Source organism: Lithobates pipiens, unplaced genomic scaffold (assembly GCF_037356315.1).
Source record: "Lithobates pipiens isolate NorthernLeopardFrog02 unplaced genomic scaffold, aLitPip1_a1.2 Scaffold_18, whole genome shotgun sequence".
Classification (NCBI taxonomy): Eukaryota; Metazoa; Chordata; class Amphibia; order Anura; family Ranidae; genus Lithobates; species Lithobates pipiens.
In genome coordinates this window covers 388,413,852-388,435,916 of record NW_027507758.1, presented here as the reverse complement: position 1 = coordinate 388,435,916, position 22,065 = coordinate 388,413,852, and the positions used below count along the sequence as shown (strand labels likewise).

The 22,065-nt window shown below is 43.9% G+C and overlaps 1 protein-coding gene across 3 annotated transcripts in view; it reads right to left on the bottom strand.

Annotated features, from left to right (window-relative positions):
* MLIP (muscular LMNA interacting protein) overlaps positions 1 to 22,065 on the bottom strand; it is a 415,413-nt gene that overhangs the window by 228,285 nt on the left and 165,063 nt on the right. The gene's annotated exons all lie outside the window — the stretch shown is intronic.

Sequence of the window (22,065 nt, the reverse complement as noted above, 5' to 3'; positions counted from 1 at the left end):
CTTCTCTCAGCCCCTGCCTACTCGGCTGCAGGAACATGTCGGCTAAGAACCGTAGGCATTCTGATGTACTTTACTAATGTATAGGGAAGACTCTGATGGGGGCAACTGATATGTAAGGGGGCCCTCTGATGGGGGCAACTGATATGTAAGGGGACAGTCTGATGGGGACACCTTATGCGAGGCAATTGATCTATGGTGGTACAGTGATGGGGACACATTAAGTAAAGAGGCACTTTGATGGAGGAACTTGATGCTTGGAGGGAACTATGATAGGGACACCTAATGCAAGGGGGCACTCTGACGGGGACAACCAATTCTGAGAGTGTATTCTGATTGATGCTCCTTTATGAGGTAATCTGATTGGGGGCACTTGATATAATGAGGTGCTTTGATAGGGGCCCCTGATTTAAGGGGACACGCTGATTGGGACACCTTATGTAAGAGGGCAATTTTATGGGACACCTGATGTAAGGGCATACTCTGATAGGGACACCTTATTTTAGGGGCACTATGATGGGGAGACCTGATTTAAGGGGCACTCTGATGGGGACACCTTATTTAAGGGGCACTCTGATGGGGACTCCTGATCTAAGGGGGTACACTGGGGGGCATTGCACGGTGGGGGACCCAATGCACGTGGCACCAATTGCCCTGGTAGAATGTGCTGTGACAGGAAAGGGAGGCACCAGCCCCCTTATGGCATAAGCCTGAACTAGCGTCTGTCTGATCCACCGAGAGATGGTGGCTGATGAGACCTCCAGTCCCTTCTTTGGACCAGCCACCGATACAAACAGTGAGCCCAACCTCCGAAAAGGAGCCTTAGCAGACAGATACACCCGCAGAGCCCAGACCACATCCAGGGAATGCAAAGCCACCTCTTTAGGGTGTGACGGCCGAGGACATAAGGATGGAAGCACAAGGTCCTCATTTAGATGAAAGGCTGAAACAACCTTTGGAAGAAACGAAGGCTGAAGACGCAGCACTGCCTTATCCTTGTGGAGGATCAAGTAGGGAGACTTGCAAGACAAGGCCGCCAACTCAAAAACCCTCCTGGCAGATGTAATGGCCACTAGAAAGACCACCTTCTGAGAGTGTCAATAAGGGAATTTCCCTATTGTTTTCAAATGGCGGTTTCTGAAGTACCGAGAGCACCAGATACAAATTCCACGGAGGTAGTGGTGGCCGAATCGGAGGGGCCATATGCAGAACCCCCTGAACAAACATACTCACCAATGAATGAGTTGCCAAGGGTCACTGAAAAAACTGATCACTGGTGCTTAATGCAAGTTTCTTATCCACTCCTCGCCCCAAAAACAGCAGGATCCTGGAAAGTGAATATGTACGCAGATGCCACTCCATCTCCTCACACATGGTGATGTAGGCCTTCCACATATGATGATAAATCTTCTGAGAAGATGACTTCCATGCCCTCAACATAGTGGATATTACCAAATCCAACATACCTCGGTCCCTTAGCACCTGGCTTTCAACAACCACGCCGTTAAAGCTAGTGATGGTAAAGCAGGATGAAGTATTGGACCTTGCGACAGAAGGTCCTCTTGCATCGGTAGCCAACAAGGAACATCCGCCACCATTCGTATTATGTTGGCGTACCACGGACACCAAGGCCAATCTGGGGCAATCAGAATCACTGGAATCCCCTCGGCCTCCACTCTGCGAAGCAAACGTGGTAGAAGTTTTAGTGGGCAGAAGGCATAAATCAGCCGATAATGCCCCCATGGAGCCACCAACGCGTCTTCCGCATCCCCACAGGGATCCTTTGATCTGGTCATAAAACCTCTGTGCCTTCTGATTGAGTCGATAAGCCAGTAGATCTACATCTGGCGTGCCCCACCTTAGGCAAAGGAGCAGAAATACATCAAGATGTAGCGACCATTCCCCTTGGTCCAGCATCTGAAGACTTAGGTAGTCCGCTTGACAGTTTTCTACGCCCGGAATGAACACGGCCGACAGAGCCGGCATGCGCCGCTCTGCCCACTGCAGGATGTGAGCGACCTCCAGTACTGCAGCCGAGCTCCTTGTTCCTCCTTGATGGTTGACATACACCTCTGCCGTGGCGATGTCCGACTGTATCTTGACCGGATGCCCCCTACAGCCTCTGCGACCATGTGGAGAGGCACCGCCTGATTGCCCGAAGCTCCAGTACATTGAACGGCAGGCAGGATTCTTTCTGGGTCCACCGATCCTGGGCTGACTGTACACCCCTAACCAGTCAGGCTAGCATCCTTTTTCATATAAGATATATATTTTTTATTTTTTTATGCAAGCAGTCTGGCTCATTGGGGATTGTGGTGGTTTTATATAGTGGCGGATCTACCAGGGTCACAACAGTCACACTTGTAACCAGGCCCTGGCGTTCCACCACTGTGAGGAGGCCCCAAGACCCAGCATCTCCCCCTGCACTTCTGCCTGTCATAAAAACAATAATAAACTGCGCTTAGGCATAAACACCAAAAATAAATAAATAATACAAAAAAATATTAATAAATGAAAAAAGGCTGCAGCCCAAAGTGGGATACATACAGAAAACAACATAAAGAGAAAGGCTCAAGAGCTGCGCACAGGCACCATTAAATAACCAAATTAATATTATATAAAAATAGATCACACAAAAATGTATTTAAATAATGTGATAAATGACTCTAAATCTTCAAAATATTCCCATTGATCGAAACTAGATTTGCTTAAAAGTGACTTTAAGGCAACAGTCCTTCAAAAGCTTGCTGAAATAAGTCCTTTGTATAAGTTCTTATCAGGATACCACAGTGATTCCACACAAAAAACAGCAAACAAGTGCCCATCACTGAGAAGTGAATGCGCTTACCAGACAGTAAAACAAATGAGGCTTTAATTGTGAACCATCCGTGTCATTACTCGTACACCAAAACGTATGGATTGACCTTCCACCGGTATCTACGGCGTTACTTAAATCTCACAGCATCCCCAATACCAAACGGATATTGCACTATTAATAAGTCAAAGAGAGGAGGAGGCCCTCATAGTGTAAAACCGATTTGGACATTTTATTAAAACAAATAAATAATTGCACTTACAAAACTTGCATCAGAAATCGCATATAAGGAACAGTCAAAAAAGCCGGCCAGCATTCGTTCGGGAGCCCGTCCTCCCCTCGTACGGAGTGGTGGCGTCACTGCGTACCTTCCCAGACATCTGGCTGTCAGTTCACTATGCAGACAAGGGGTGGAGGGGGTGATTGTCAGTTGTGTGGTGCCTGCGGGCTGTGGAATCTCCCTGCTCTGTGGTGTCCACAAGCTGCAGGATCTCCCTCCAGCTAGCAGTTCACTGGCCGAGTCTATACAGTGGAGAGGGGGCCTCTGACCCAGGCAGGTATCAGCTTCAGTAAACAAGTGAGTCGCTATGCTTGTACACTGAAGCCAATACCTGCTTGTGTCAGAGGTCCCTCCTCTCTACTGTATAGAGTCAGGAAGTGAACTGCTAGCAGGAGGGAGATCCTGTGGCTTGTGGACACCACAGAGCTGATCCTCCCATCCCACCCCCCTCCACGGCATAGTGAACTGCAACTGAAGTGATGTGAGGTGCAGGTGAAGATGCTGCGGGCACCATAAACTGCCATCATTGTTCAGGTCAGTGGCCATGGGGTGGAAGTGGGGGTGGGCTACAGAGATGTGCTGGGGGTTGGAGGTGCATATCAAGTGGGTTCAAATCAGAGCTTTGTTAGGCCCCTTTTATACTTGTGGACTGATCGTGTCCACCTGTCCGTTTGCTGGCATACCCAATCTATCCATCCATCCATAGCTCTCTATGGAGTGGTGGATGTCAGCGAACATGTGTCTACTGACACCCGCCGCCATCTGATCCGGTCTGCTAAAAACAGATGGATGGGAGATCCATTTCCCATCCATCTGGAAAATCGGATGGAAATTGACAGGCGGTCCGTTTCCATCCAACAGCCCCATAGAAGGCAACAGGCTATGTCCACTCTGCATCAGGGTAGCGGACACGGACCTGTCATCCGTTTGCTCAGCAGTGGAGGAATCAACCGCTGAGCAAGCAAATCACATTTACGGGTCAGCCCCGTATGAAAGGGGCCTTGTGGGATCCAGTGCTGCAGTGTACGGAGCTGTGGAGGGTGCAGAAATGTGCGGCAGAGTACATAGATGTGCTGGGGGTGTTGAGGTGTTCTGGGAATTACAGAGGATGCTGGGAGGTGCAGAGGTTTGTGTATGTGTGTGGGGGTGGAGGAGGTGTACTGAGGGTTAAAAATAGCTTTCTGGGCATATAGAGGCATACTAGGGTATAAAGAGGATTCTACGAGGTGTAGAGGTGTGTGGGGGGTAAGGAGGTGTGCTGGGGGGTAACGAGGATGCGGGAAGCTGCAGAGGCATGAGTAGAAGGTTCAGCGATGTGCAAAGGGATACAGAAGTATGCTGGTGGTGTGCTTTGGGTACAGGGGTTATTTTGGGGGATACAGAGATGTGCATGGGTTATAGGGGCGTGCTGAGGGGTACAGAGGCATTCTGGGGTGTGTAGAGCTGTGTAAAGGGGTATGGCATTAGATTGTTCTTGTATAACCATGCCTATTTAAAATGGCCCACCTCCAATTAAGATACATTCTTCACCTACAATGGCTGGCTGCAAAATTTTTGAAAAGTTTGGCAACTATGTAGGAAGGGGTCCCGCTGCAGAACATGTGAAAAGGTTTCACTGTGGCGCCGCAATACATGGCCCTGTATCAATGGCAAGGGCCTTGGGACAGAGTCAGGGGGTCCCTTCATTCCAGCTCAAACTTCCAGTTTGTCCTTGGCTAGCACAAAGGTAATTGGGTTATCCTGTAATTTGTAGACAGGTGCATTCGTTTTCGTCCGAATGCATTTTCGTCCGAATTTCAGCTATTTTCGTTTTCGTTTTGACAAACGATAACGAAAGCACAGAATCCGAAAAACAAAAGATCCGACATAAATAAATGCTTTATTTTCGTTTTCGTTGTTACAACAGTTCGATATAGAATAGGAGATTCGACGTGACTCTGACAATAACAATCTGTGTCTATAGAACCTGTGGTCGAATGTGCCTAACCTTACCTCTATTAGTCCAAGATTATATAGAGAAAATATTCGACAGAGAGAAAAGATTCTGCAAGTTACTGTCCTAAAAAGTGTTTGGGGACCCGGGTCCTGCCCCAGGGGACATGTATCAATGCAAAAAAAAGTTTTAAAAACGTTATTTTTTTCGGGAGCAGTGATTTTAATAATGATTAAAGTGAAACAATAAAAGTATAATATTCCTTTAAATTTTGTACGGGGGGGGGGGGTGTCTATAGTATGCCTGTGAAGGGGCTCATGTTTCTGGTGATTAGAATTGTCCCTGCACAAAATGTAATTTATGCAGGAAAAAAAGTCCTTTAAAATCACTCGCAGCTATTATGAATTGTCGGCTCCGTAATACAGAGAACACTCATTGAAAGTCATTGATAAAATAAATAAATAAATAAATAAAAAAGCGCGGGGGTCCCCCAAATTCAATTACTAGGCCCTTCAGGTCTAGTATGGATATTAAGGGGAACCCTGCGTAAAATTTAAAAAAATATTGAAGTGGGGTTCCCCCTAAATATCCATATCAGACCCTTCAGGTCTGGTATGGATATTAAGGGGAACCCCGCGTCAAATTTTTAAAAAAATTGACGTGGGGGTCCCCCTAAAAATCCATACCAGACCCTTTATCCGAGCACGCAACCTGGCAGGCCGCAGGAAAAGAGGGGGGGACGAGAGAGCGGCCCCCCCTCCCTTCTGAACCGTACCAGGCCCCATGCCCTCAACATGGGGAGGATGCTTTGGGGGTCTGTGACCCCTCAAAGCACCTTGTCCCCATGTTAATGCGGAGAAGGGCCTCATCCCCACAACCCTGGCCGGTGGTTATGGGGGTCTGCGGGCAGGGGGCTTATAAGAATATGGAAGCCCCCTTTAACAAGGGGACCCCAGATCCCGACCCCCCCCCCTGTTTGAAATGGTAAGGGGTACAAAAGTACCTCTACCATTTCACAAAGAAAGTGTAAAAAATGGTTAAGTAAGACAAACACACTTTTGAAAAATTCCTTTATTAAAAATAAAGGAAATAAAAAAAAGATTCCAGCAGTGGTAATCCACTCTTGCTATCCAGCGACGGACGATATCTCTCCAGCGCAGCGAATCCATCCATCTTCTGTCTCCACAGAGGAGACACTGCAGGGATTCCGGCGGCCTGACGTTTGTTATATACGGGTGGCCCCGCCCCCTCTGACGCAAGGGGAAACCCGGGCTTCCCTGTGACGTATGAGTGACCCCGCACCCCTCTGATGTAACACAGGCAGGTTTCCGTTACATCAGAGGGGGCGGGGTCACCCATACGTCACGGGGAAGCCCAGGTTTCCCCTTGCGTCAGAAGGGGGCGGGGTCAGGCGACGAGTGGCCCCGCCCTCCGCATATAACAAACGTCAGGCAGCCGGAATCCCCGCAGTGTCTCCTCCGTGGAGACAGAAGATGGATGGATTCACTGCGCTGATTCAGATCAGCCATCGCTGGACCCCGGAGAGATGATCGTCCGTCGCTGGATAGCAAGAGTGGATTACTACCGCTGGAATCTTTTTTTTCTTTTTTTTTCTTTTTAATAAAGGAATTTTTCAAAAGTGTGTTTGTCTTATTTAACAATTTTTTACACTTTCTTTGTGAAATGGTAGGGGTGCTTTTGTACCCCCTTACCATTTCAAACAGGGGGGGACGGGATCTGGGGGTCCCCTTGTTAAAGGGGGCTTCCAGATTCTGATAAGCTCCCCGCCCGCAGACCCCCACAACCACCGGCCAGGGTTGTGGGGATGAGGCCCTTCTCCGCATCAACATGGGGACAAGGTGCTTTGAGCGGTCACAGACCCCCAAAGCATCCTCCCAATGTTGAGGGCATGTGGCCTGGTACAGTTCAGGAGGGAGGGGGGCCGCTCTCTTGTCCCCCCTCTTTTCCTGCGGCCTGCCAGGTTGCGTGCTCGGATAAAGGGTCTGGTATGGACTTTTAGGGGGATCCCCACGTCAATTTTTTTTTTTATTTGACGCGGGGTTCCCCTTAATATCCATACCAGACCTGAAGGGCCTGGTAATTGAATTTGGGTGACCCCCACGCTTTTTTTATTATTTTTTTTTTTTTTATCAATGACTTTCAATGAGTGTTCTCTGTATTACGGAGCCGACAATTCCTAATTGCTGCGAGTGATTTTAAAGGACTTTTTTTCTTGCATAAATTACACTTTGTGCAGGGACAGTTCTAAGCACCAGAAACATGCGCCCCTTCACAGGCATACTATAGACACCCCCCCTACGAAATTTAAAGGAATATTACACTTTTATTGTTTCACTTTAATCATTATTAAAATCACTGCTCCTGAAAAAACTGCTGTTTTTAAAACTTTTTTTTTGCATTGATACATGTCCCCTGGGGCAGGACCCGGGTCCCCAAACACTTTTTAGGACAGTAACTTGCATATTAGCCTTTAAAATTAGCACTTTAGATTTTGAACGTTGGAGTCCCATAGACTTTAATTGGGTTCTAAAGGTCACACGAAGTATGCTATATACTAGCTCCGTCGAATCTTCTTTATACATTCGACAGACACCATAAGCCTTCAAAGACAGATTCGACCGTAATTCATGTGGATTTTTGGACGAATGCAATTTTTGAACGAAAAACAAAATAAATAAAAACGAATTTCGGCAGTAACTAAATAAATAAATTTTTTGGACGAAAACGAAATTCCCGAAACGAAATATTTTACTCTGCACATGTCTAGTAATTTGGGGTAACAATAACATAATATTAAAACCATATTCTAAAATGTAGTATTAGTTTAAAATGTCAACCAAAATAAACAGTGATATACGTATTTAACATTTGACTATTAGCAAGTTGTTTTACTCTCCCAACATGATTATTCAATAAACCTTAAATTATAAAATGCTAAGAAGCAAGAGCAGATACTTTTCTAGTAACCTTTAGTTCATTTTGGAATATTTGAGAAAATTATACATGTTAAAGAGTGAAGAGGACTCACACCTTATGTTTACTAATGATTATTATTTTTGACATGACTTGTCAAATGGATCAAGATTTTACACTTTCAAAGGTCCAAAGTTTTATAATGAATAAAACGACTTGCACTTATCTCTAAATCATAATACTCACCCAGCTTTGTTTTGCAGTTGCAATAATAATAATAACAACACTAATAATACAAATTTTTTTTACATAAAAAAAAAATGATTCTTACCATAAACACTTTCAAAACCATAAATGCAGCTAATTAGTTAAAATGTTGAAATAAAACAAACTGCAGTATTTGGCATTAGCAAGCTGTTTTACTCTATTAACATGATTATTCAATAAACCTTTAATTATAAAATGCTAAGAATCAAGAGTATGTACATTTCCAGTAACCTTTAGTACATTTTAGAATAAAAAAAAAAGATAAATGTTAAAGGGTGAAGAGGACTCACACATTAAAATGTCTACCGATGATCATTATTTTTGACATGACTTGTCAAATGGATCTAGCTTTTACACTTTCAAAGGTTCAAAGTTCTATACGAAATAAAATTACTTGTACTTATCTCCCACTCAGATCACTCATACAGCATTGTTTGCACTTTTAATCATTAAAATAACATTGCATACAACAGACTTCGGATTATGAAGCAAAGCTGAATTGACATGTGTTTCTAAGCTATTGGGCTGGAAGTGGCAATGGAATTATGGTGGGTCCCCTCTCAAGAAACAAATCTTTTCATGGCTAAAATAGAGAATGAGTACCTATCTACAGGTACATGCACTATAAGATTCATGAGCTACTGTTTATTCACTGATGAAATTGTGTTTATCTGGACTGCAAGTGAAGAATAGGGATGAGCACTGGCTCTTCAGATGTTCATCTGAACCTTGAATGTTTAGGGCATGGGTACTCAACCTATGGCCCTTCATCTGTTGGAAAACTATGAGTCCCATTGTCACAGACTTTGGGCTGCAGGAGAACAATGGCCTGGATAAATCTGTGTTATATTGTGTTCTTAGGTCATCCAAAGCTGGTCACTGGTGGCTTTTTATGCAAGTTAATCCGGGGAGATGAACTGTCTAAGGAGATCTTTGTTATAATAGGACTAGCTCTACTGTGTAAGGTGACCTTTGTCTGAGATAATGGGAGTAGCCATTATCTGATTTTCTATATAAAGCAGTTCATTTTTTGGTGTACTTCAAGACTAGTGTTGTCTGGTCATTGGGGTTTCTATAGCCAGATCCATTGGTCTTGTGTTCTAGGACTTGGGAAGCAGCTTCTTGGTGGAAATACCCAACAGGATGTCGGGAGTCCATCACATTTGGTGGCAGTAGTGGGATGATTTCGTGTGCGCGGGACCAAACCACCAACAGGACCTTGTCAGATGGATCTTTGCTACTCCAGCCTTAAGCGAAGTACACTCAAGGATCTGCTGGAATCAAGGGACAGAATGGCAGCAACATGTCAAAGGCAACGCTAATTGCCAAGTTGATAGAGAGTGACCAGGCCAGCGACTGAAGCAGAGGGCCAGCTATGGGAGGGGTCCAGGATGGCCGAGCTCCAGCGAAAGATTCAATGGCAGCTGTCGCTATACAGCATCACTCCCCTTAAGAGGTGATCACCCAGATAATTGCAGACACAACACGTCTGAAAATGCTTGAGGTTCAGAAGGAGAATGGGGGTACTGCAAGCTGCAGAACGGGGTAGCCACAAGAAACTTCCCTATGCAGCTTTCCGACCCTTCCAGGGTGGGGTGGAGGAAATCGACTGGTACCTTCATGTGTTCAAGAACCAATGCGATCTCCAGGAAATTGACGAAGCTGACTGGGTCACCATCCTCATGAGCAAACTGTCTGGTCGAAGATATGCAATCTCCCCGAAGCTCATAGGTCCAAATTTTGCAGCCTACAATGGAAAGAGGGCCAGCCCTATACAGAATCGGCTCATCAGATATCCCGATCGGTAGATGCATGGTTCTCCGGCTATCAGGCAACTACCTTAGTGAATGCTGCCCAACTAATCCCACGGAACAGTTTTAAAACCAATCCCCTAGTGAAGTTCACCAGTGGGTCCAAGACCAAAAGCCCTTGGCGGTAGATAAACCAATAGAACTAGCTGACCAGTATATGTATACCCAGAGATCCAACCAACCCAGGCCTCGCGGCATCTCCAACCACTGCCAGCACCTGCCCATATCCAGCCATCCACCCAGCAGTCAGTCGCTCTCCCTGCAATGGCCCGACTGGCTATACCCATCAAGAAGACCCGGGCCTTGCTGTTATGGGTGTAATCAAATGGGACGCCAACAACCAACCAACTGTCCCTGAAATATCAATGTCACTGCATGGAACCATGCTGCCTCTGGCCCAGCCAGAGCACCTGCTCATTACCTGGAAGCCTCCCCCCCATCTACCTCAACTGGCTGGGGTGAAGAGGAATTTGGGCTACTCTATGAGGTGAACCTGATACAAGTTGATGCCAATGATAATCGCAGGCTTCGCTGACAGGCCGTATGGGTGAATGGGGGACCTACCCAAAGACTCACGGACAGCGGAGCTACTATTATTTTGGTGCAACCCAGGATGGTTACAATGACTGGAAAAACTGGGAGGTCCATACCTGTGTGAATGGCTGGAGGCAAAGTTTTATGCACCCCTACTGCTAAAGTGCATATGGATTGTGCCTCAGGATACAGAGTCATAGAAGTTGGAGTTATGAGAGATATACCCGCAGATGTTCTACTTGGAAATGATTTGGGACATCTTTCTTCATCTTTTCATGTGGATTTATCCCCAGAAGCCTTCCCTGTGACCACCTGGCAGCAAGCAAGGCGAGCAGAGGAGTCACTCAATGATGGGACCCAGGTGAGGCCTAACTGCCCTAACCCCAACCAGACTGTACCACCCTTTACCTGGGCTACCCCAACTGACTTTACCCAGGAACTACTATCTGACTCGACATTAGCTAGTTACTGGGAGAGGGCAGAGATGGACCCCAGAGGATTATAAACAGAACGGATAGAGTGGGATCGGGAATTAATTTATTCTGTGACCAAAGGGAAGGAATCTCATCCAGTGCCCAAGGGACAGCTGGTCATGCCACAGAAATATCGGCATGACCTGCATAGCATCAGACATGACTTTCCCCAGCTGATCACTTTGGAGTGTCCAAAACTGTTCACCGCTTGACTCAGCTATTCTTCTGGCCAGGGATAACTGGGGATATTAGACAGTATTGTTGTACCTATGATACTTGTCAGCGTGTAGGAAAATAGGGTGACCAATCTAAAGCTCCTTTGTACCCCCTACCAATCATAGCTGAGCCCTTTATCTGAATAGCCGTAGACCTGATAGGACCATTACCCCGACCCAGTCCTTCTGGGAAGAGATATATCTTGATGGTGGTGGATTATGCTACTCATTACCCAGAGGCAGTTTCTCTGACAAACATTCATGCAGAGACAGCAGTGGAGGCCCTGCTCCGAATCTTTGCCAGGGTGGGTTTCCCTCATGAGATTATCTCAGACCAAGGGACTCAGTTTACTATGAACCTAACTCAGCAGTTGGCGAGCTCTGTTGAATTAAGCCTATACACAGCTCTCACTACCACCTCCAGGCCAATGGACTGTGAATGGTTCAATGGACCGCTAAAGCAATTGCTGCAGACGTTCGCAACTTCTCACTGGGATTGGGAGAAGTTTTTGCCGTACCTCCTGTTTGCTTACAGGGAAGTGCTGCAGGAATCTACGGGGTTCTCCCTATTTGAGTTATTGTATGGGAGATAGGTGAGGGGGCCACTAGATCTACTAATGCCACGTACACACGACCGGACTTTCCGTCAGAATAAACTCTGACGGTCTCTCTGACTGAGTTCTGACCGAACGGACTTGCCTACATACGATCACACCAAAGTGTGTTCATTTTGAATGGGATGACCTACGACAGGGACTAGAAAAGGAAGTTCAATAGCCAGTAGCCAATAGCTGCCCTTGCATCATATTTGGTCCATCCGACTAGCATACAGACGAATGGTTTTCCTGATAGAAATTGATTCTGTCTGAAAGATTTAAAACATGTTCTATTTCTAGGTCCATCAGACTTTTTGAAAAGAAAAGTCAGCTGAAGCCCCCACACAATCGAAATATCCGATGAAATGATTCTGTCTGACCTTTTCTGCCGGAAAGTTTGGTCGTGTGTATGCGGCATTAGAGCTCATTGGAAAGGAGATGTAGGGGCTGAAGAGACCTCAGTGGTAGGGTATGATTTAGATATACAGGAGCATGTTTCAGTCTGCATCCATAGATATGGAGACAATTTTGTGTGAAACCTAATCAGTTGAGCAATTTGGGCAGCATAAAAATATTTAATCAGATCTGGGACTCCCAATCATCCTTTCATTTTAGGAGCAAATAGTGTACTTTTATTTACCCTAGGTTTCTTATCTCCCCAAATAAATTCTAACGTTTTCTTTTGAAATGCTGTTAGATCCGACATATTGATATTCACTGGAAGAGAGAACAAGTATAAAATCCTAGGGACAATATTTATTTTTAAAGAATATATTATGCCAATCCACTATGGTGGATTCATTTTCCACTTAAGTAAGTCATCAGTTTTTTATATAAAGGAGGATCATTTTTTGAATAAAGAATGTGTAATGTAGGTGTAATAAAAATAATCAAATATGGGAGAGCTCGCGGCAGCCATTGGAAGACATGTCTGTTGAAGATGTTGAACTGTATGGAAATCTAATCATAAGTTTAAGGCTTGAGATTTGGAATGATTTATAGTGAGGTCAGATATCTGAGAGAAAGGATGTATTATCGCTAGAAGATTAGAGATGGAAGTAGTAGGAAAAGATTGCATCAATAGGATGTCATCTGCAAAGAGAGCACATTTGTGCTCTCTATCTCCACATCCAATGCCTTATAGGTTTAAACAGGTTCGGATTTTAATTGCTAAGGGTTCTATTAGACATGTGTGCCGTCAGTAAATTAATTTTGTTTTGTTCTGTTTCGTATTAGCCGTTAATTTGCATTTCGTAATTTGTGTCCGCAATTCAATTTGGATTCGTACGAAATATGAATTAATTTATTCTTTCTGCCCTGACCTTTGTCATGATCTTCAGATCCAAATTAGTTAGGGAAATCGGTTGATAATTTGCAAATCTTGGTCTTTTCCCTGTTTAAGTATTGCGTGGATGAATGCCTTATTTTCCTGATTGGGAATGTATGATCTTCTTTGCATAGCATTAAAGAAGGAGCAAATATGAGGGATGAAACTTTTGTGACATTTTTTATAATAATAACCAGAAAAGCCATCTGGGCCTGGGGCTTAGATGGATTGAGACGGTTTATCGCTAGTCTGATTTCAGATTCTATGAATTCTTTTTCCATCAAATCCACATGGGTCTTTTGTAATTTAGGTAAGTATACTGTATGTCGGAAAAAAATGTATTTTACTGGGGAATAGACATGTGCATTAATTTTCGTCGGAATCCAATGAACGTGCAGAATCCAAAAACCGAAAGATCTGACATAAACAAATGCTTTATTTTCATTTTTGTTGCGACAACAGTTCGATATAGATAGGAGATTCGACATGACGCTGACAATAGCGATCTGTGTCCATCAAACCTGTGGTCGAATGTGCCTAACTTTAGCTCTATTAGTGCAAGATTATTCTACATAGAGAGAAAAGATTTGACATAGAGAGAAAAGATTTGACATAGAGAGAAAAGATTAGACATTATAGAGACAATAGCAAAAAAGGTTGAATGTGCCTAACCTAACTCTATAAGGCCAAGAACATTCGACATAGAAAGAAAAGATTTGACATGAAGATTTGACGAAGCAGTCAAATTTGGAATTCTGTCCTATACACTGGAAAAGTTTCAAATTCAACCCAAAATACAGCAATTATGGAATGGCAACATCTTACATTTTTTCACTGATTGAGTAATTGCTAAATCAGGGCTATTGTGCAAATACAGACAATGTTTACACATCTCCTGAACTTTGAGTTCCTTCTACAGAACAAAATGGATGCCTATGGAACCATTAGGGCTAACCGGTGTTACATGGCACCAATCTTTGGCAATAGGAAGCTCAAGACAGGAGAAATGGTTGCCTGACCGAAAGGCAAAATGTTGGCACTGCGATGGCTTGACAAAAAAGATGTGTGCTGAATGAGTACAATCCATAATACTGTACCTCCACCATGTACCTCCATGATACACACAAAAGGTGGGGAAGACATCATGAAGCCACAAGTAGTGATAGACTACAACAACACCATGGGAGGTGTTGATAGAGCCGACCAAGCAATGACATTCTACCCAGCAATGAGAAAACAACAAGTAGTAAAAGTACTACAAAAATATCTTCAGGCATCTTCTTAACCACTTGCTTACTGGGCACTTAAACCCCCCTCAGTCCCAGACCAATTTTCAGCTTTCAGCGCTGATGCACTTTGAGTGACAATTGCGCGGTCATACAACACTGTACCCAAATGAAATTTTTATCATTTTTTTCCCACAAATAGAGCTTTCTTTTGGTGGTATTTAGTTACAGCTCGGAGTTTTATTTTTTGCTAAACAAACAAAAAAAGATGCAAAAAAAAAAAAATCATGTTTTAATAGTTTGTTATAAAATTTTGCAAACGGGTCATTTTTCTCCTTCATTGAAGTGCGCTGATTAGGCGGCACTGATAGGCTGCATTGGTGGGCACTGATGGGCTGCATTGGTGGGCACTGATGGGCTGCATTGGTGGGCACTGATAGGCTGCACTGGTGGGCACTGATAGGCATAGTTAAGGCGGCACTAATAGGCACAGATAAGGCGGCACCGATGGGCACAGATAAGGCAGCACTGATGGGCAAAGATGGGCACAGATAAGATGGCACGGATGGGTGGCACGGATAAGTGGCACGGATGGGTGGCACGGATGGGCACTGATAGGTACCACAGATAGATGGGACTGATGGGCACTGATAGGTGGCACTGATAGGTGGCTCTGATAGGTGGCACTGCTGGGCACAGATGGGCGGCACTGCTGGGCACTGATGGGCGGCACTGCTGGGCACTGATGGGCGGCACTGGGGTGCAGCACCTTTGAGGCAGATTTTGGGTGGCACTGTGGGTGGCACTGCTGGGTGGCACTGTGGGTGGCACTGTGGGCACTGCTGGGTGGCACTGTGGGCACTGCTGGGTGGCACTGTGGGCACTATGGGCACTGCTGGGTGGCACTGACAGGGGGGCACTTACTTTATTTCAGGATGGCACTGCGGGTGGCAGGTGGGCACTGGCAGGGGGCAGGTGTCCGCTGGATATGCTGGCCGTGATCGGGACTGATGTCCCGAACACGGCCGCCGGCGATCGGCTTTTTTTTTTTCTCCTCGCGCTGTCAGCGCGAGGAGGAATACTAGCCGATTACCGGCTCCGTTTTATCACATGATCAGCTGTCATTGGCTGACAGCTGATCACGTGATAAGGGGTCGGGATCGACCCCTTACACGGATCGGTGATCAGGCGAGTCTCACGGACTCGCCGATCACAGAGCGCGCCGCGCGCGCCCCTCAGGCCGCTCGTAACCGGGACGACGTCAATAGACGTAGTCCCGGCAATCTAGGTCCGCGCTAATGCCGTCATTCGGCAATAGCGCGGTACCCAAGTGGTTAAGCAATGAATGTGGAATGCCTACATTCTGCTCAAAAAAAAGTGACAAGCCTATGGTTCATGCTGACCTTATTTGGAAAGTTGCCAAGCTGATCTTTCTGAACCACTAAACATCAATAGCTGGACGTCTTGTTGCTGCCGTTGTCAACCCAAATTGCCTGACTGGTTGTCACTTCATGGACTACATCCCACCAACTGAGAAAAAGTCAGCACCCACAAGAATGTGTGCATGGTTTGTTGCTCAAATTGTGATGACAGTGGAAAGAAAATCCAAAAGAAAACCGGTTTCTATTGTCCTGATTGTGACGTCGGACTTTGTGTAGTCCCATGTTTCAAAATTTATCAGACCTGGTATGTTTACTGAAGCAACATGACTAGTAATATTGCACCCTTGTTTGGACAAATTTCAATGTTTTTGATTATTTGATTATATTATTGACTAAAATTTATTGAATAAAATGTATTATTATTATTTGTTTGGATGTCTACAAGACTCTTGTTTGGACAGATTGAATTTAGTTACTCCTAAGAATTACAGGCCTACAATATAAAAACACCAAATTTCCATGCAAAACAATTGTACCGCTTTCAGCATGAAAAAGCTGACATAATCATACCACCAGGGAGATTAATGGAGGCAAAAATCACTAGAAGTGGCATGAGTATCCACCTCAACTCAAATTTGGTAAAGTGAATGTAGATGAGGTCAGTTAATATAAATCATGAATATCAAGCTAGTAGGCAATTGCTATATTAACAGGAATAGTAATGGGTAGGTAGAGGTTTTAAAAAATAATTTGTATCTTAAAGACCGAGAGGTCACAGAGATACCTCTGTTTAAAAAGTGCAAACAAATATTCTACATGGGAAAAGCGGCAGTGTTAAATGTAACCACTTGAGACCCGCGCTATAGCCGAATGACAGCTACAGCGCGGATCTCCTTTTACGGGACTACGTCTATTGACGTAGTCCCGTGCACGAGCGGCCTGCGCGCCCCCTGAGGGGCACGCGCGGCGCGCTCTGTGATCGGCGAGTTTACGAGACTCGCCTGATCACCGATCCGTGCAAGGGGTCGATCCCGACCCCTTATCACATGATCAGCTGTCAGCCAATGACAGCTGATCATGTGATATAACGGAGCCGGTAACAGCGCGAGGAGAAAATAAAAAAGCCGATCACCGGCGGCCGTGATCGGGACATCAGTCCCGATCACGGCCAGCCCTGCTAGTGCCCACCTGCCCCCTGCCAGTGCCCACCTGCCCCCTGCTTTGCCTGCCTGAATAAAAAATGTGTCCCCCCTGTCAGTGCCACCCAGCAGTGCCCATAGTGCCACCCAGCAGTGCCCACAGTGCCACCCAGCAGTGCCCACAGTGCCACCCAGCAGTGCCACCCAGCAGTGCCCACAGTGCCACCCAGCAGTGCCCACAGTCTGCCTCAACAAAGGTGCTGCACCCCAGTGCCACATATCCATGCCCAGCAGTGCCGCCCATCAGTGCCCATCAGTGCCCAGCAGTGCCGCCCATCAGTGCCCAGCAGTGCCACCTATCAGAGCCACCTATCAGTGCCCAGCAGTCCCATCTATCAGTGGTACCTATCAGTGCCCCTTAGTGCCACCCATCCGTGCCACCCATCTGTGCCACCCATCCGTGCCATCTTATCTGTGCCCGTCTTTGCCCATCAGTGCCGCCTTATCTGTGCCCATCGGTGCCGCCTTATCTGTGCCTATTAGTGCCGCCTTAACTATGCCTATCAGTGCCCACCAGTGCAGCCTATCAGTGCCCACCAATGCAGCCTATCAGTGCCCACCAGTGCAGCCTATCAGTGCCCACCAGTGCAGCCTATCAGTGCCGCCTCATCGGCGCACTTCAATGAAGGAGAAAAATGACCTGTTTGCAAAATTTTATAACAAACTATTAAACATGATTTATTTTTATTTTTTTTGCATCTTTTTTTGTTTGTTTAGCAAAAAATAAAACTCCCAGCTGTGATTAAATACCACCAAAAGAAAGCTCTATTTGTGGGAAAAAAATTATAAAAATTTCATTTGGGTACAGTGTTGTATGCCCGCGCAATTGTCATTCAAAGTGCATCAGCGCTGAAAGGTGAAAATGGGTCTGGGACTGAGGGGGGTTTAAGTGCCCAGTAAGCAAGTGGTCAACTCTGTGGGATTATATAAACACTTTCCTGGTGTTTATATAATCCACACTGTCAGAGTTAAATTAACACTTGTAAAAGTTGTTCAACTGTGACAGATATAGAAGCACCTTTAAATCTCAAAATGAGGAAGAAAAAAAATGTTGTATACGGAAATATACACATACATACATACAAACATACATACATACACTTAAACAAATACATCTAGTTTTAAAAAATTACTTGTAAGGTAGTAGGCCTCCAAAATCTCATATTAGAGAGATAAGGCAGTAAGAAATTTTCCTCTATAAAAGATTAGTTAACTATTCAAGTAATTGATGAAGATTTTCTTGATTTTTTTTTTGACTGGACCAAATGGGTGATAACGGTCTATCCATCGAATTTGAAGACTTGGATTTTGAGGACTCACGGGATAGGATGCCCAAATGCAATAAGATATTTTCCTGGAATGTAATGAATGAGTATAGTTTGCCTTTATAGGAGAAGGAAAGACAAAATGGAAAAGACAATCAATATTTATTTTGTTGATGTTTTAGGTGTTGTAGTAGTGGTTTTAGGTTCCTACGACACTGAATTGTTGAAGAAGCGAGATCTGCAAAAAGTTGAACAGCTGAACCATTAAAAAAATTTCAGGTCTGAATTGTGCAGCAGTCAGCATTTTTTCCTTTATGCGGAAACAATGAGGTTTAGCAATAACATTGCGTGGTAGACCATCAGATCTAAGAGCAGTTAAGGCTCAATGAATCCTATCTATTTTGAACTAATGGGGTAAAATATCTGGAATGAGGTCTTTCATTAATTTTTGAACCGCTTTTTCTAAATGAATGATGGATTCTGGCAGACTGCATATGCGAATGTTATAACGACGGGACCTGTTTTCGAAATCCTCAGTTTTGGTATACGCGTCTTCCAATCTGGTATGAAGTTCTGAAATTAAGTAAGAATTTTGATTCACTTTAGAGATGGTTCCATTCATCTTAGATTCAGTCGTATCCAGTCTATTTCCAATATTTTGAAAATCCTGTTTAATGTTTTCAGTTATAGTATTGCAAGCTTTAGACAATTCTTGCAGTAATAATGTAGAAAACCTTGTTATGAGATTTTCTTCTTCCGAACGATGTATGGATTGTAAGTCTGGTTTGTCAAAAGCAATAGAAGTGTGGTTAACTGGTAAATCTGCCATCACAGATATATCGCTGCTGAGAGAGAATGCTGAAGACCTAGCTGATCCATTAGTTGCTATGGATGTAACTAGGGGAGAAGAAAAAGAAGATACATGTTTTGAGGTAAAAATTCCTGCTTCTTTGCCATCTGTGGTGATTTAACTGGTAAATCTGCCATCACAGACATATCGCTGCTGAGAGAGAATGCTAAAGGTCTAGCTGATCCATTAGTTGCTATAGATGTAACTAAGGTGGGATGAAAAAAGAAGATACGTCACATTGAGGTACAAAAAAAAACGTGCTTCACTGCCATCTGTGGTGATTTATAAGCGCTGTCTGTAAGATGGGACTTTGTGTAAGGAGACAGTGTCAGAGTAGCTAACAGGTTACTGTGTGTCTCCTTTATTTCCTGTGCCATATTTGGAGAAGGAGGCTGTCCCTGAGAGGATCGTGTCCTTCATGGCTGATTTCCTCTCCTTCTACAATGTTTTCGGGACTGTCCCACCATCCTGTGCCGCATCACCAAGCCGGAAATTCTGAAAAGTAACTGCCATGACTGTAACAGACCTCAGTCGCAGATATTAGCTCTGAAGGAGTCAGAGGTGTGCGGAGCTCTGTCAGATCATGTCCAACTCCGAGACCATGTACATGCGCACTATGATGGTCAAGAATTGTGTTTTATTATAAGTGCAGCTTTTCCCTTCTTTTTATACGAATGTATTGTTTAAAATACTATTTTTGAAAATATATAGTTCGGTTGAAGAATACAAATTACTAGATATTGCAGTTTCAGTGCTATTTCCACAATCCCCCTATTGCAATTATTGAAATCACATCTTTATAACAAAAATATTCTGCTTATAAAATACATTGTGCCAGGAAACTTGTACAGACATTAAGAGATCACACACATTTATGACTTAAACCAGCATCCTTTCTTTGCAAGGCCTTAGTGTGAACCACTGTGCACTGGTTCTATATATACAAGCTGTAATTATTTTTCAGTGGTTGATCAGTACTAAGAGGGTTAGATGGCTCTAGTTACTATTAAGATGGATAGGGTCATATGCAGAAATCTATGGAGATTTTATATTTATTCAAACTGACAAATTTCTAGCTTTCATTTCTCTAGCACAGTTAAGAAGGTTCTATTTTCCCCCAGATAAAATAAATGCTCAGATGGCTTTGAAATGCCAATGAAAATAGTTAATTGACAGAAGTACAAACCAGATGATGGATAGAACACCATTGTTATGTTCTTTATAGCCAGTGTACTGAGTCTGAGCTGATATCTCTGAAAGCAGTATGTTTTTAAGCAATCTGTCCTTAAATCACCTAGCAACCAGAGTAAATACAAACCATACACCATAGGAAAGGTTCAAACACAAAGCTACACACCATTTCAGTTTAGTTGCAGATATATATACCTAGGTAGAAGTGAAAAAATATGTATTTCTCCTACAGTTTCCTTTTGTCTTCCACAACTGGTACAACAAAAAAAATCACACCACTGCCAAAAATGCAGCATTCTCCAACAAAAGAACAGCCTAGCAGCTTCTTAGAGAAAGACTGAGGGTATAGGTTATGTACGTACAGAACAACTCTGTAGGTTAAAAGAGGAAAGATCTACTAAAATAGGGGGGATAATGCATTTTGGTATGAGAGCTTTACTATTATTGTTTGACATGTTTTACTTTGCTTTCAATTCTATAAATGTACTTTGTTGATTCTAGCTCAATTAGGACAGAGTGCATTACAGCACTACAGTACATTACTTCTTTATGACTAAGTATTTTCTAAACATTAAAATATGATGAGCAATAAACAATCAGCATTACATGTTCCTAAGAAAATATTGCAAACAGAAAGGGACACACTTCAATGATGTAATTTGTATTTATTCATAGCAGCCGGAGATCAGCAAAATCCAGCCTAAGAGTGACCCTAGGCAGGGTTATGCTGTTTGCTTTTTTTTGCAATATACACGTGGGATGGTGATGGGCTCCTAGGATTGGCACCTGTCATCTGCAGTGAAGGGAACCAATCGTTTTTCTGGGCAGTAGCTTTCTTTGAAATTCCAGGGAAACATTGTTTGGATTATTGTTATGTTACTCCTTTTTATAGAGAGTTGACAGTTTTCTGAAGCAGTTTAGATAAACAACGAACCATTCACTTTAGTTGCTGTTCCTGAAGGAACTGACAATCAAATGTCTCAGTCACAGCCTTAAAGGGGATTTCTACTTTTGCAGGCAAATTTGAGAAAATCACACTGTATGTTTTTTTTTTTTTGTGTTCCCATTTACACAGCATGCCCAGCAAGAAATATTTTCTACCTTTTGCATATTTCTCAGGAGGAGGTATGATGGCTAGCTGCAGGCTTTTTGAACAATATTAGATTGAGTGAATCAAAAAGTATACCAAAACTCCATCACAGGATGGTACTGCAGGGGTCTTAAAGATAGAGCAGTGCCACGTCCTATAGAACAATTTTAGATCAAAAAGCACATTATTGTTTTTACTCTCTAAAACAGCAGAAAAAATTATACCAAACATCATATTAGTCCTGCAACAGTGTATGGTATGTGGTAACATGCTTGCTCTACATGTTTCGCATGTGAATGCTACATCGGGAGCTTAATAGCTGTTCTACAAAAGAGGAGGGGAGAGACATATAAGCATATACAAATACAAAAAAACAATACATAATATAATAAAGTACCTTGGTAGAGTGTTCCACATTTTTAAGCAGAATTCATCCAAAAGGTAAATATGCAGCAGATACCCATAAGTGACATGCAACTGGTGAATGAAATGTTAGATTCAGCCTGTCCCAAGTCTGTCTACATTAACATACAACGCTAGAAGCCCAGCCTCTTAAGCCTGGCACACGCTATAGGTTTTTTCCATTCAACCCAATGGGTTAAACAAAACAAAATCATCAGCTCCAGTCGGAGCTGCTGTACTCACTATGCAAAGTAAGTACAGTGATATCCCCTGCTGAG